This window comes from Lissotriton vulgaris, chromosome 4_1 (genome assembly GCF_964263255.1).
Source record: "Lissotriton vulgaris chromosome 4_1, aLisVul1.2, whole genome shotgun sequence".
Lineage (NCBI taxonomy): Eukaryota > Metazoa > Chordata > Amphibia > Caudata > Salamandridae > Lissotriton > Lissotriton vulgaris.
In genome coordinates this window covers 1,288,533,911-1,288,547,894 of record NC_141691.1, presented here as the reverse complement: position 1 = coordinate 1,288,547,894, position 13,984 = coordinate 1,288,533,911, and positions in this window count along the sequence as shown.

Here is a 13,984-nt window from a genome sequence, read left to right as displayed (position 1 = left end):
GTGCAGGGTAGTGAGTAGAGTAGTGAGTAGAGTAGTGAGTAGTGAGTGCAGAGTAGTGAGTAGAGTAGTGAGTAGTGAGTACAGTAGTGAGTGCAGAGTAGTGAGTAGAGTAGTGAGTAGTGAGTAGAGTAGTGAGTAGTGAGTAGAGTAGTGAGTAGTGAGTGCAGAGTAGTGAGTAGAGTAGTGAGTAGTGAGTAGAGTAGTGAGTAGTGAGTGCAGAGTAGTGAGTAGAGTAGTGAGTAGTGAGTGCAGAGTAGTGAGTAGAGTAGTGAGTAGAGTAGTGAGTAGTGAGCAGAGTAGTGAGTAGTGGGTGCAGAGTAGTGAGTAGAGTAGTGAGTAGAGAGTAGTGAGTCTAGAGTAGTGAGTAGAGTAGTGAGTAGTGAGTAGAGTAGTGAGTAGAGTAGTGAGTAGAGTAGTGAGTAGTGAGTACAGAGTAGTGAGTAGTGAGTGCAGAGTAGTGAGTAGAGTAGTGAGTAGAGTAGTGAGTAGAGTAGTGAGTAGGACATCACAGGCAGCAGCTGTGCAAGCTTCTTACACTCACAAGGAGACCACAGGCAGCTGAGGTGCAATCTTCTCCCACTCACAAGAACGACATCACAGGCAGCAGCAGTGCAAGCTTCTTACACTCACAAGGAGACCACAGGCAGCAGAGGTGCAAGCTTCTCACACTCACAAGAAGGACATCACAGGCAGTAACGGTGCAATATTCTCACACTCACAAGGAGATCACTGGCAGTACACACCACATGAACACACTCCATAACACATAGCAACAATACATTGGCATTTACAATGCCATTAGCTCAAACTCAAATAAATCCGAGCCCGATTGCATTTCTAATGCTTGTTATTTATATCATTGTTTTATGTGTATTGATGTGTTTATAATGTATATGATATTTTTTTTAATTATGCTATTAAATAATGAATAAAAATGATTAGTAGGGGGGCGTGGCTACCGGCCGATCAAGATGGCCGCTTAGCCTGTGAGCTCCGGTGACCCAGCCGCCCTTTTCAATAAATCCTGATAAATATGCTGCTCCGACGACGGCGGTAGTGAGTGCAGAGTAGTGAGTAGAGTAGTGAGTAGAGTAGTGAGTAGTGAGTAGAGTAGTGAGTAGAGTAGTGAGTAGTGAGTAGAGTAGTGAGTAGAGTAGTGAGTAGTGATTGCACAGTAGTGAGTAGTGAGTAGAGTAGTGAGTAGAGTAGTGAGTATTGAGTGCAGAGTAGTGAGTAGAGTAGTGAGTGCAGAGTAGTGAGTAGAGTAGTGAGTAGAGTAGTGAGTAGTGAGTAGAGTAGTGAGTAGTGAGTAGAGTAGTGAGTTGAGTAATGAGTAGAGTAGTGAGTAGAGTAGTGAGTAGAGTAGTGAGTAGAGTAGTGAGTAGAGTAGTGAGTATTGAGTGCTGAGTAGTGAGTAGAGTAGTGAGTAGAGTAGTGAGTAGAGTAGTGAGTAGAGTAGTGAGTAGTGAGTAGAGTAGTGAGTGTAGAGTAGTGAGTAGAGTAGTGAGTAGAGTAGTGAGTAGTGAGTGCAGAGTAGTGAGTAGTGAGTAGAGTAGTGAGTAGTGAGTAGAGTAGTGAGTAGAGTAGTGAGTGCAGAGTAGTGAGTAGAGTAGTGAGTAGTGAGTGCAGAGTAGTGAGTAGTGAGTAGAGTAGTGAGTGCAGGGTAGTGAGTAGAGTAGTGAGTAGAGTAGTGAGTAGAGTAGTGAGTAGAGAGTGCAGAGTAGTGAGTAGAGTAGTGAGTAATGAGTAGAGTAGTGAGTAGTGAGTAGAATAGTGAGTAGTGAGTGCAGAGTAGTGAGTAGAGCAGGGAGTAGAGTAGTGAGTAGAGTAGTGAGTAGTGAGTGCAGAGTAGTGAGTGCAGAGTAGTGAGTAGTGAGTAGAGTAGTGAGTAGAGTAGTGAGTATTGAGTGCAGAGTAGTGAGTAGAGTAGTGAGTAGAGTAGTGAGTAGTGAGTAGAGTAGTGAGTAGAGTAGTGAGTAGTGAGTAGAGTAGTGAGTAGTGATTGCACAGTAGTGAGTAGTGAGTAGAGTAGTGAGTAGAGTAGTGAGTATTGAGTGCAGAGTAGTGAGTAGAGTAGTGAGTGCAGAGTAGTGAGTAGAGTAGTGAGTAGAGTAGTGAGTAGTGAGTAGAGTAGTGAGTTGAGTAATGAGTAGAGTAGTGAGTAGAGTAGTGAGTAGAGTAGTGAGTAGAGTAGTGAGTATTGAGTGCTGAGTAGTGAGTAGAGTAGTGAGTAGAGTAGTGAGTAGAGTAGTGAGTAGAGTAGTGAGTATTGAGTGCTGAGTAGTGAGTAGAGTAGTGAGTAGAGTAGTGAGTAGAGTAGTGAGTAGTGAGTAGAGTAGTGAGTAGTGAGTAGAGTAGTGAATAGTGAGTAGAGTAGTGAGTAGAGTAGTGAGTAGTAAGTAGAGTAGTGAGTGCAGAGTAGTGAGTAGAGTAGTGAGTAGTGAGTACAGAGTAGTGAGTAGAGTAGTGAGTAGCGTAGTGAGTAGTGAGTAGAGTAGTGAGTAGAGTAGTGAGTAGAGTAGTGAGTAGAGTAGTGAGTAGAGTAGTGAGTAGTGAGTGCAGAGTAGTGAGTAGAGTAGTGAGTAGAGTAGTGAATATAGTGAGTAGTGAGTGCAGAGTAGTGAGTGCAGAGTAGTGAGTAGAGTAGTGAGTAGAGTAGTGAGTAGAGTAGTGAGTAGAGTAGTGAGTAGTGAGTGCAGAGTAGTGAGTAGAGTAGTGAGTAGTGAGTAGAGTAGTGAGTTGAGTAGTGAGTAGAGTAGTGAGTAGAGTAGTGAGTAGAGTAGTGAGTAGAGTAGTGAGTAGAGTAGTGAGTATTGAGTGCTGAGTAGTGAGTAGAGTAGTGAGTAGAGTAGTGAGTAGAGTAGTGAGTAGTGAGTAGAGTAGTGAGTAGTGAGTAGAGTAGTGAGTAGTGAGTAGAGTAGTGAATAGTGAGTAGAATAGTGAGTAGAGTAGTGAGTAGTGAGTAGAGTAGTGAGTGCAGAGTAGTGAGTAGAGTAGTGAGTAGTGAGTAGAGTAGTGAGTAGAGTAGTGAGTAGTGAGTAGAGTAGTGAGTTGAGTAGTGAGTAGAGTAGTGAGTAGAGTAGTGAGTAGAGTAGTGAGTATTGAGTGCTGAGTAGTGAGTAGAGTAGTGAGTAGAGTAGTGAGTAGAGTAGTGAGTAGAGTAGTGAGTAGAGTAGTGAGTAGAGTAGTGAGTAGTGAGTGCAGAGTAGTGAGTGCAGAGTAGTGAGTAGTGAGTAGAGTAGTGAGTAGAGTAGTGAGTATTGAGTGCAGAGTAGTGAGTAGAGTAGTGAGTAGAGTAGTGAGTAGTGAGTAGAGTAGTGAGTAGAGTAGTGAGTAGTGAGTAGAGTAGTGAGTAGTGATTGCACAGTAGTGAGTAGTGAGTAGAGTAGTGAGTATTGAGTGCAGAGTAGTGAGTAGAGTAGTGAGTGCAGAGTAGTGAGTAGAGTAGTGAGTAGAGTAGTGAGTAGTGAGTAGAGTAGTGAGTTGAGTAATGAGTAGAGTAGTGAGTAGAGTAGTGAGTAGAGTAGTGAGTAGAGTAGTGAGTATTGAGTGCTGAGTAGTGAGTAGAGTAGTGAGTAGAGTAGTGAGTAGAGTAGTGAGTAGAGTAGTGAGTATTGAGTGCTGAGTAGTGAGTAGAGTAGTGAGTAGAGTAGTGAGTAGAGTAGTGAGTAGTGAGTAGAGTAGTGAGTAGTGAGTAGAGTAGTGAATAGTGAGTAGAGTAGTGAGTAGAGTAGTGAGTAGTAAGTAGAGTAGTGAGTGCAGAGTAGTGAGTAGAGTAGTGAGTAGTGAGTACAGAGTAGTGAGTAGAGTAGTGAGTAGCGTAGTGAGTAGTGAGTAGAGTAGTGAGTAGAGTAGTGAGTAGAGTAGTGAGTAGAGTAGTGAGTAGTGAGTGCAGAGTAGTGAGTAGAGTAGTGAGTAGAGTAGTGAGTATAGTGAGTAGTGAGTGCAGAGTAGTGAGTGCAGAGTAGTGAGTAGAGTAGTGAGTAGAGTAGTGAGTAGAGTAGTGAGTAGAGTAGTGAGTAGTGAGTGCAGAGTAGTGAGTAGAGTAGTGAGTAGTGAGTAGAGTAGTGAGTTGAGTAGTGAGTAGAGTAGTGAGTAGAGTAGTGAGTAGAGTAGTGAGTAGAGTAGTGAGTAGAGTAGTGAGTATTGAGTGCTGAGTAGTGAGTAGAGTAGTGAGTAGAGTAGTGAGTAGAGTAGTGAGTAGTGAGTAGAGTAGTGAGTAGTGAGTAGAGTAGTGAGTAGTGAGTAGAGTAGTGAATAGTGAGTAGAATAGTGAGTAGAGTAGTGAGTAGTGAGTAGAGTAGTGAGTGCAGAGTAGTGAGTAGAGTAGTGAGTAGTGAGTAGAGTAGTGAGTAGAGTAGTGAGTAGTGAGTAGAGTAGTGAGTTGAGTAGTGAGTAGAGTAGTGAGTAGAGTAGTGAGTAGAGTAGTGAGTATTGAGTGCTGAGTAGTGAGTAGAGTAGTGAGTAGAGTAGTGAGTAGAGTAGTGAGTAGTGAGTAGAGTAGTGAGTAGAGTAGTGAGTAGAGTAGTGAGTAGTGAGTAGAGTAGTGAGTAGTGAGTAGAGTAGTGAGTAGAGTAGTGAGTAGAGTAGTGAGTAGAGTAGTGAGTAGTGAGTAGAGTAGTGAGTGCAGAGTAGTGAGTAGAGTAGTGAGTAGAGTAGTGAGTAGTGAGTGCAGAGTAGTGAGTAGTGAGTAGAGTAGTGAGTAGTGAATAGAGTAGTGAGTGCAGAGTAGTGAGTAGAGTAGTGAGTAGAGTAGTGAGTAGTGAGTAGAGTAGTGAGTAGTGAGTAGAGTAGTGAGTAGTGAGTTGAGTAGTGAGTTGAGTAGTGACTAGAGTAGTGAGTAGTGAGTAGAGTAGTGAGTAGAGTAGTGAGTAGTGAGTAGAGTAGTGAGTAGTGAGTAGAGTAGTGAGTAGAGTAGTGAGTAGAGTAGAGAGTAGTGAGTAGAGTAGTGAGTAGTGAGTAGAGTAGTGAGTGCAGAGTAGACAGTAGTGAGTAGAGTAGTGAGTGCAGAGTAGTGAGTAGAGGAGTGAGTAGTGAGTTGAGTAGTGAGTAGTGAGTAGAGTAGTGAGTAGTGAGTAGTGAGTAGTGAGTAGAGTAGTGAGTAGAGTAGTGAGTGCAGAGTAGTGAGTAGAGTAGTGAGTAGTGAGTACAGAGTAGTGAGTAGAGTAGTGAGTAGTGAGTGCAGAGTAGTGAGTAGAGTAGTGAGTAGTGAGTAGAGTAGGGAGTAGTGAGTGCAGAGTAGTGAGTAGAGTAGTGAGTAGTGAGTGCAGAGTAGTGAGTAGAGTAGTGAGTAGTGAGTGCAGAGTAGTGAGTAGAGTAGTGAGTAGAGTAGTGAGTAGTGAGTAGAGTAGTGAGTAGTGAGTGCAGAGTAGTGAGTAGAGTAGTGAGTAGTGAGTAGAGTAGTGAGTAGTGAGTGCAGAGTAGTGAGTAGAGTAGTGAGTAGTGAGTGCAGAGTAGTGAGTAGAGTAGTGAGTAGAGTAGTGAGTAGTGAGCAGAGTAGTGAGTAGTGGGTGCAGAGTAGTGAGTAGAGTAGTGAGTCTAGAGTAGTGAGTCTAGATTAGTGAGTAGAGTAGTGAGTAGTGAGTAGAGTAGTGAGTAGAGTAGTGAGTAGAGTAGTGAGTAGTGAGTACAGAGTAGTGAGTAGTGAGTAGTGAGTGCAGAGTAGTGAGTAGAGTAGAGAGTAGAGTAGTGAGTAGAGTAGTGAGTAGGACATCACAGGCAGCAGCTGTGCAAGCTTCTTACACTCACAAGGAGACCACAGGCAGCTGAGGTGCAATCTTCTCCCACTCACAAGAACGACATCACAGGCAGCAGCAGTGCAAGCTTCTTACACTCACAAGGAGACCACAGGCTGCAGAGGTGCAAGCTTCTCACACTCACAAGAAGGACATCACAGGCAGTAACGGTGCAATATTCTCACACTCACAAGGAGATCACTGGCAGTACACACCACATGAACACACTCCATAACACATAGCAACAAGTCATTGGCATTTACAATGCCATTAGCTCAAACTCAAATAAATCCGAGCCCGATTGCATTTCTAATGCTTGTTATTTATATCATTGTTTTATGTGTATTGATGTGTTTATAATGTATATGATATTTTTTTTAATTATGCTATTAAATAATGAATAAAAATGATTAGTAGGGGGCGTGGCTACCGGCCGATCAAGATGGCCGCTTAGCCTGTGAGCTCCGGTGACCCAGCCGCTCTTTTCAATAAGTCCTGACAAATATGCTGCTCCGACGACGGCGGTAGTGAGTGCAGAGTAGTGAGTAGAGTAGTGAGTAGAGTAGTGAGTAGTGAGTAGAGTATTGAGTAGAGTAGTGAGTAGTGAGTAGAGTAGTGAGTAGAGTAGTGAGTAGTGATTGCACAGTAGTGAGTAGTGAGTAGAGTAGTGAGTAGAGTAGTGAGTATTGAGTGCAGAGTAGTGAGTAGAGTAGTGAGTGCAGAGTAGTGAGTAGAGTAGTGAGTAGAGTAGTGAGTAGTGAGTAGAGTAGTGAGTAGTGAGTAGAGTAGTGAGTTGAGTAATGAGTAGAGTAGTGAGTAGAGTAGTGAGTAGAGTAGTGAGTATTGAGTGCTGAGTAGTGAGTAGAGTAGTGAGTAGAGTAGTGAGTAGAGTAGTGAGTAGAGTAGTGAGTAGTGAGTAGAGTAGTGAGTGCAGAGTAGTGAGTAGAGTAGTGAGTAGAGTAGTGAGTAGTGAGTGCAGAGTAGTGAGTAGTGAGTAGAGTAGTGAGTAGTGAGTAGAGTAGTGAGTGCAGAGTAGTGAGTAGAATAGTGAGTAGTGAGTGCAGAGTAGTGAGTAGAGTAGTGAGTAGTGAGTAGAGTAGTGAGTGCAGGGTAGTGAGTAGAGTAGTGAGTAGAGTAGTGAGTAGAGAGTGCAGAGTAGTGAGTAGAGTAGTGAGTAATGAGTAGAGTAGTGAGTAGTGAGTAGAATAGTGAGTAGTGAGTGCAGAGTAGTGAGTAGAGCAGGGAGTAGAGTAGTGAGTAGTGAGTAGAGTAGGGAGTAGAGTAGTGAGTAGAGTAGTGAGTAGTGAGTGCAGAGTAGTGAGTAGAGTAGTGAGTAGTGAGTAGAGTAGTGAGTAGTGAGTGCAGAGTAGTGAGTAGAGTAGTGAGTAGAGTAGTGAGTAGAGTAGTGAGTAGTGAGTGCAGAGTAGTGAGTGCAGAGTAGTGAGTAGAGTAGTGAGTATTGAGTGCAGAGTAGTGAGTAGAGTAGTGAGTAGAGTAGTGAGTAGTGAGTAGAGTAGTGAGTAGAGTAGTGAGTAGTGAGTAGAGTAGTGAGTGCAGAGTAGTGAGCAGAGTAGTGAGTAGAGTAGTGAGTAGTGAGTAGAGTAGTGAGTAGAGTAGTGAGTAGTGAGTAGAGTAGTGAGTAGAGTAGTGAGTAGTGATTGCACAGTAGTGAGTAGTGAGTAGAGTAGTGAGTAGAGTAGTGAGTATTGAGTGCAGAGTAGTGAGTAGAGTAGTGAGTGCAGAGTAGTGAGTAGAGTAGTGAGTAGAGTAGTGAGTAGTGAGTAGAGTAGTGAGTTGAGTAGTGAGTAGTGAGTAGAGTAGTGAGTTGAGTAGTGAGTAGAGTAGTGAGTAGAGTAGTGAGTAGAGTAGTGAGTAGAGTAGTGAGTATTGAGTGCTGAGTAGTGAGTAGAGTAGTGAGTAGAGTAGTGAGTAGAGTAGTGAGTAGAGTAGAGAGTAGTGAGTAGAGTAGTGAGTAGTGAGTAGAGTAGTGAGTGCAGAGTAGACAGTAGTGAGTAGAGTAGTGAGTGCAGAGTAGTGAGTAGAGTAGTGAGTAGTGAGTTGAGTAGTGAGTAGTGAGTAGAGTAGTGAGTAGTGAGTAGTGAGTAGAGTAGTGAGTAGAGTAGTGAGTGCAGAGTAGTGAGTAGAGTAGTGAGTAGTGAGTACAGAGTACAGAGTAGTGAGTAGAGTAGTGAGTAGTGAGTGCAGAGTAGTGAGTAGAGTAGTGAGTAGTGAGTAGAGTAGGGAGTAGTGAGTGCAGAGTAGTGAGTAGAGTAGTGAGTAGTGAGTGCAGAGTAGTGAGTAGAGTAGTGAGTAGTGAGTACAGTAGTGAGTGCAGAGTAGTGAGTAGAGTAGTGAGTAGTGAGTAGAGTAGTGAGTAGTGAGTAGAGTAGTGAGTAGTGAGTGCAGAGTAGTGAGTAGAGTAGTGAGTAGTGAGTAGAGTAGTGAGTAGTGAGTGCAGAGTAGTGAGTAGAGTAGTGAGTAGTGAGTGCAGTGTAGTAAGTAGAGTAGTGTGTAGAGTAGTGAGTAGTGAGCAGAGTAGTGAGTAGTGGGTGCAGAGTAGTGAGTAGAGTAGTGAGTAGAGAGTAGTGAGTCTAGAGTAGTGAGTAGAGTAGTGAGTAGTGAGTAGAGTAGTGAGTAGAGTAGTGAGTAGAGTAGTGAGTAGTGAGTGCAGAGTAGTGAGTAGAGTAGTGAGTAGAGTAGTGAGTAGAGTAGTGAGTAGGACATCACAGGCAGCAGCTGTGCAAGCTTCTTACACTCACAAGGAGACCACAGGCAGCTGAGGTGCAATCTTCTCCCACTCACAAGAACGACATCACAGGCAGCAGCAGTGCAAGCTTCTTACACTCACAAGGAGACCACAGGCAGCAGAGGTGCAAGCTTCTCACACTCACAAGAAGGACATCACAGGCAGTAACGGTGCAATATTCTCACACTCACAAGGAGATCACTGGCAGTACACACCACATGAACACACTCCATAACACATAGCAACAATACATTGGCATTTACAATGCCATTAGCTCAAACTCAAATAAATCCGAGCCCGATTGCATTTCTAATGCTTGTTATTTATATCATTGTTTTATGTGTATTGATGTGTTTATAATGTATATGATATTTTTTTTAATTATGCTATTAAATAATGAATAAAAATGATTAGTAGGGGGGCGTGGCTACCGGCCAATCAAGATGGCCGCTTAGCCTGTGAGCTCCGGTGACCCAGCCGCCCTTTTCAATAAATCCTGATAAATATGCTGCTCCGACGACGGCGGTAGTGAGTGCAGAGTATTGAGTAGAGTAGTGAGTAGAGTAGTGAGTAGTGAGTAGAGTAGTGAGTAGAGTAGTGAGTAGTGAATAGAGTAGTGAGTAGAGTAGTGAGTAGTGATTGCACAGTAGTGAGTAGTGAGTAGAGTAGTGAGTAGAGTAGTGAGTATTGAGTGCAGAGTAGTGAGTAGAGTAGTGAGTGCAGAGTAGTGAGTAGAGTAGTGAGTAGAGTAGTGAGTAGTGAGTAGAGTAGTGAGTAGTGAGTAGAGTAGTGAGTTGAGTAATGAGTAGAGTAGTGAGTAGAGTAGTGAGTAGAGTAGTGAGTAGAGTAGTGAGTAGAGTAGTGAGTAGAGTAGTGAGTATTGAGTGCTGAGTAGTGAGTAGAGTAGTGAGTAGAGTAGTGAGTAGAGTAGTGAGTAGAGTAGTGAGTAGTGAGTAGAGTAGTGAGTGCAGAGTAGTGAGTAGAGTAGTGAGTAGAGTAGTGAGTAGTGAGTGCAGAGTAGTGAGTAGTGAGTAGAGTAGTGAGTAGTGAGTAGAGTAGTGAGTAGAGTAGTGAGTGCAGAGTAGTGAGTAGAGTAGTGAGTAGTGAGTGCAGAGTAGTGAGTAGTGAGTAGAGTAGTGAGTGCAGGGTAGTGAGTAGAGTAGTGAGTAGAGTAGTGAGTAGAGTAGTGAGTAGAGAGTGCAGAGTAGTGAGTAGAGTAGTGAGTAATGAGTAGAGTAGTGAGTAGTGAGTAGAATAGTGAGTAGTGAGTGCAGAGTAGTGAGTAGAGCAGGGAGTAGAGTAGTGAGTAGTGAGTAGAGTAGTGAGTAGAGTAGTGAGTAGTGAAAGCAGAGTAGTGAGTAGAGTAGTGAGTAGTGAGTAGAGTAGTGAGTAGTGAGTGCAGAGTAGTGAGTAGAGTAGTGAGTAGAGTAGTGAGTAGAGTAGTGAGTAGTGAGTGCAGAGTAGTGAGTGCAGAGTAGTGAGTAGTGAGTAGAGTAGTGAGTAGAGTAGAGTAGTGAGTATTGAGTGCAGAGTAGTGAGTAGAGTAGTGAGTAGAGTAGTGAGTAGTGAGTAGAGTAGTGAGTAGAGTAGTGAGTAGTGAGTAGAGTAGTGAGTGCAGAGTAGTGAGTAGAGTAGTGAGTAGAGTAGTGAGTAGTGAGTAGAGTAGTGAGTAGAGTAGTGAGTAGTGAGTAGAGTAGTGAGTGCAGAGTAGTGAGTAGAGTAGTGAGTAGAGTAGTGAGTAGTGAGTAGAGTAGTGAGTAGAGTAGTGAGTAGTGAGTAGAGTAGTGAGTAGAGTAGTGAGTAGTGATTGCACAGTAGTGAGTAGTGAGTAGAGTAGTGAGTAGAGTAGTGAGTATTGAGTGCAGAGTAGTGAGTAGAGTAGTGAGTGCAGAGTAGTGAGTAGAGTAGTGAGTAGAGTAGTGAGTAGTGAGTAGAGTAGTGAGTTGAGTAATGAGTAGAGTAGTGAGTAGAGTAGTGAGTAGAGTAGTGAGTAGAGTAGTGAGTAGAGTAGTGAGTATTGAGTGCTGAGTAGTGAGTAGAGTAGTGAGTAGAGTAGTGAGTAGAGTAGTGAGTAGTGAGTAGAGTAGTGAGTAGTGAGTAGAGTAGTGAATAGTGAGTAGAGTAGTGAGTAGAGTAGTGAGTAGTAAGTAGAGTAGTGAGTGCAGAGTAGTGAGTAGAGTAGTGAGTAGTGAGTACAGAGTAGTGAGTAGAGTAGTGAGTAGCGTAGTGAGTAGTGAGTAGAGTAGTGAGTAGAGTAGTGAGTAGAGTAGTGAGTAGTGAGTGCAGAGTAGTGAGTAGAGTAGTGAGTAGAGTAGTGAGTAGTGAGTAGAGTAGTGAGTAGAGTAGTGAGTAGTGAGTAGAGTAGTGAGTAGAGTAGTGAGTAGTGATTGCACAGTAGTGAGTAGTGAGTAGAGTAGTGAGTAGAGTAGTGAGTATTGAGTGCAGAGTAGTGAGTAGAGTAGTGAGTGCAGAGTAGTGAGTAGAGTAGTGAGTAGAGTAGTGAGTAGTGAGTAGAGTAGTGAGTTGAGTAATGAGTAGAGTAGTGAGTAGAGTATTGAGTAGAGTAGTGAGTAGAGTAGTGAGTAGAGTAGTGAGTATTGAGTGCTGAGTAGTGAGTAGAGTAGTGAGTATTGAGTGCTGAGTAGTGAGTAGAGTAGTGAGTAGAGTAGTGAGTAGAGTAGTGAGTAGTGAGTAGAGTAGTGAGTAGTGAGTAGAGTAGTGAATAGTGAGTAGAGTAGTGAGTAGAGTAGTGAGTAGTGAGTAGAGCAGTGAGTGCAGAGTAGTGAGTAGAGTAGTGAGTAGTGAGTACAGAGTAGTGAGTAGAGTAGTGAGTAGAGTAGTGAGTAGTGAGTAGAGTAGTGAGTAGAGTAGTGAGTAGAGTAGTGAGTAGAGTAGTGAGTAGAGTAGTGAGTAGTGAGTGCAGAGTAGTGAGTAGAGTAGTGAGTAGAGTAGTGAGTAGAGTAGTGAGTAGTGAGTGCAGAGTAGTGAGTGCAGAGTAGTGAGTAGAGTAGTGAGTAGAGTAGTGAGTAGAGTAGTGAGTAGAGTAGTGAGTAGAGTAGTGAGTAGTGAGTGCAGGGTAGTGAGTAGAGTAGTGAGTAGAGTAGTGAGTAGAGTAGTGAGTAGTGAGTGCAGAGTAGTGAGTGCAGAGTAGTGAGTAGAGTAGTGAGTAGAGTAGTGAGTAGAGTAAAGAGTAGAGTAGTGAGTAGTGAGTGCAGAGTAGTGAGTAGAGTAGTGATTAGTGAGTAGAGTAGTGAGTTGAGTAGTGAGTAGAGTAGTGAGTAGAGTAGTGAGTAGAGTAGTGAGTATTGAGTGCTGAGTAGTGAGTAGAGTAGTGAGTAGAGTAGTGAGTAGAGTAGTGAGTAGTGAGTAGAGTAGTGAGTAGTGAGTAGAGTAGTGAGTAGTGAGTAGAGTAGTGAATAGTGAGTAGAGTAGTGAGTAGAGTAGTGAGTAGTGAGTAGAGTAGTGAGTGCAGAGTAGTGAGTAGAGTAGTGAGTAGTGAGTAGAGTAGTGAGTGGAGTAGTGAGTAGTGAGTAGAGTAGTGAGTTGAGTAGTGAGTAGAGTAGTGAGTAGAGTAGTGAGTAGAGTAGTGAGTAGAGTAGTGAGTATTGAGTGCTGAGTAGTGAGTAGAGTAGTGAGTAGAGTAGTGAGTAGAGTAGTGAGTAGTGAGTAGAGTAGTGAGTAGAGTAGTGAGTAGAGTAGTGAGTAGTGAGTAGAGTAGTGAGTAGAGTAGTGAGTAGAGTAGTGAGTAGTGTAGTGAGTAGAGTAGTGAGTAGTGAGTAGAGTAGTGAGTGCAGAGTAGTGAGTAGAGTAGTGAGTAGAGTAGTGAGTAGTGAGTGCAGAGTAGTGAGTAGTGAGTAGAGTAGTGAGTAGTGAGTAGAGTAGTGAGTGCATAGTAGTGAGTAGAGTAGTGAGTAGAGTAGTGAGTAGTGAGTAGAGTAGTGAGTAGTGAGTAGAGTAGTGAGTAGTGAGTTGAGTAGTGAGTTGAGTAGTGACTAGAGTAGTGAGTAGTGAGTAGAGTAGTGAGTAGAGTAGTGAGTAGTGAGTAGAGTAGTGAGTAGTGAGTAGAGTAGTGAGTAGAGTAGAGAGTAGTGAGTAGAGTAGTGAGTAGTGAGTAGAGTAGTGAGTGCAGAGTAGACAGTAGTGAGTAGAGTAGTGAGTGCAGAGTAGTGAGTAGAGTAGTGAGTAGTGAGTTGAGTAGTGAGTAGTGAGTAGAGTAGTGAGTAGTGAGTAGTGAGTAGTGAGTAGAGTAGTGAGTAGAGTAGTGAGTGCAGAGTAGTGAGTAGAGTAGTGAGTAGTGAGTACAGAGTAGTGAGTAGAGTAGTGAGTAGTGAGTGCAGAGTAGTGAGTAGAGTAGTGAGTAGTGAGTAGAGTAGGGAGTAGTGAGTGCAGAGTAGTGAGTAGAGTAGTGAGTAGTGAGTGCAGAGTAGTGAGTAGAGTAGTGAGTAGTGAGTACAGTAGTGAGTGCAGAGTAGTGAGTAGAGTAGTGAGTAGTGAGTAGAGTAGTGAGTAGTGAGTAGAGTAGTGAGTAGTGAGTGCAGAGTAGTGAGTAGAGTAGTGAGTAGTGAGTAGAGTAGTGAGTAGTGAGTGCAGAGTAGTGAGTAGAGTAGTGAGTAGTGAGTGCAGAGTAGTGAGTAGAGTAGTGAGTAGAGTAGTGAGTAGTGAGCAGAGTAGTGAGTAGTGGGTGCAGAGTAGTGCGTAGAGTAGTGAGTAGAGAGTAGTGAGTCTAGAGTAGTGAGTAGAGTAGTGAGTAGTGAGTAGAGTAGTGAGTAGAGTAGTGAGTAGAGTAGTGAGTAGAGTAGTGAGTAGAGTAGTGAGTAGTGAGTGCAGAGTAGTGAGTAGAGTAGTGAGTAGAGTAGTGAGTAGAGTAGTGAGTAGTGAGTGCAGAGTAGTGAGTGCAGAGTAGTGAGTAGAGTAGTGAGTAGAGTAGTGAGTAGAGTAGTGAGTAGAGTAGTGAGTAGTGAGTGCAGAGTAGTGAGTAGAGTAGTGAGTAGTGAGTAGAGTAGTGAGTTGAGTAGTGAGTAGAGTAGTGAGTAGAGTAGTGAGTAGAGTAGTGAGTAGAGTAGTGCGTATTGAGTGCTGAGTAGTGAGTAGAGTAGTGAGTAGAGTAGTGAGTAGAGTAGTGAGTAGTAGTAGTGAGTAGAGTAGTGAGTAGTGAGTAGAGTAGTGAGTAGAGTAGTGAGTAGTGAGTAGAGTAGTGAGTAGAGTAGTGAGTAGAGTAGTGAGTAGAGTAGTGAGTAGTGAGTGCAGAGTAGTGAGTAGAGTAGTGAGTAGAGTAGTGAGTAGAGTAGTGAGTAGTGAGTGCAGAGTAGTGAGTGCAGAGTAGTGAGTAGAGTAGTGAGTAGAGTAGTGAGTAGAGTAGTGAGTAGAGTAGTGAGTAGTGAGTAGTGAGTGCAGAGTAGTGAGTAGAGTAGTGAGTAGTGAGTAGAGTAGTGAGTTGAGTAGTGAGTAGAGTAGTGAGTAGAGTAGTGAGTAGAGTAGTGAGTAGAGTAGTGCGTATTGAGTG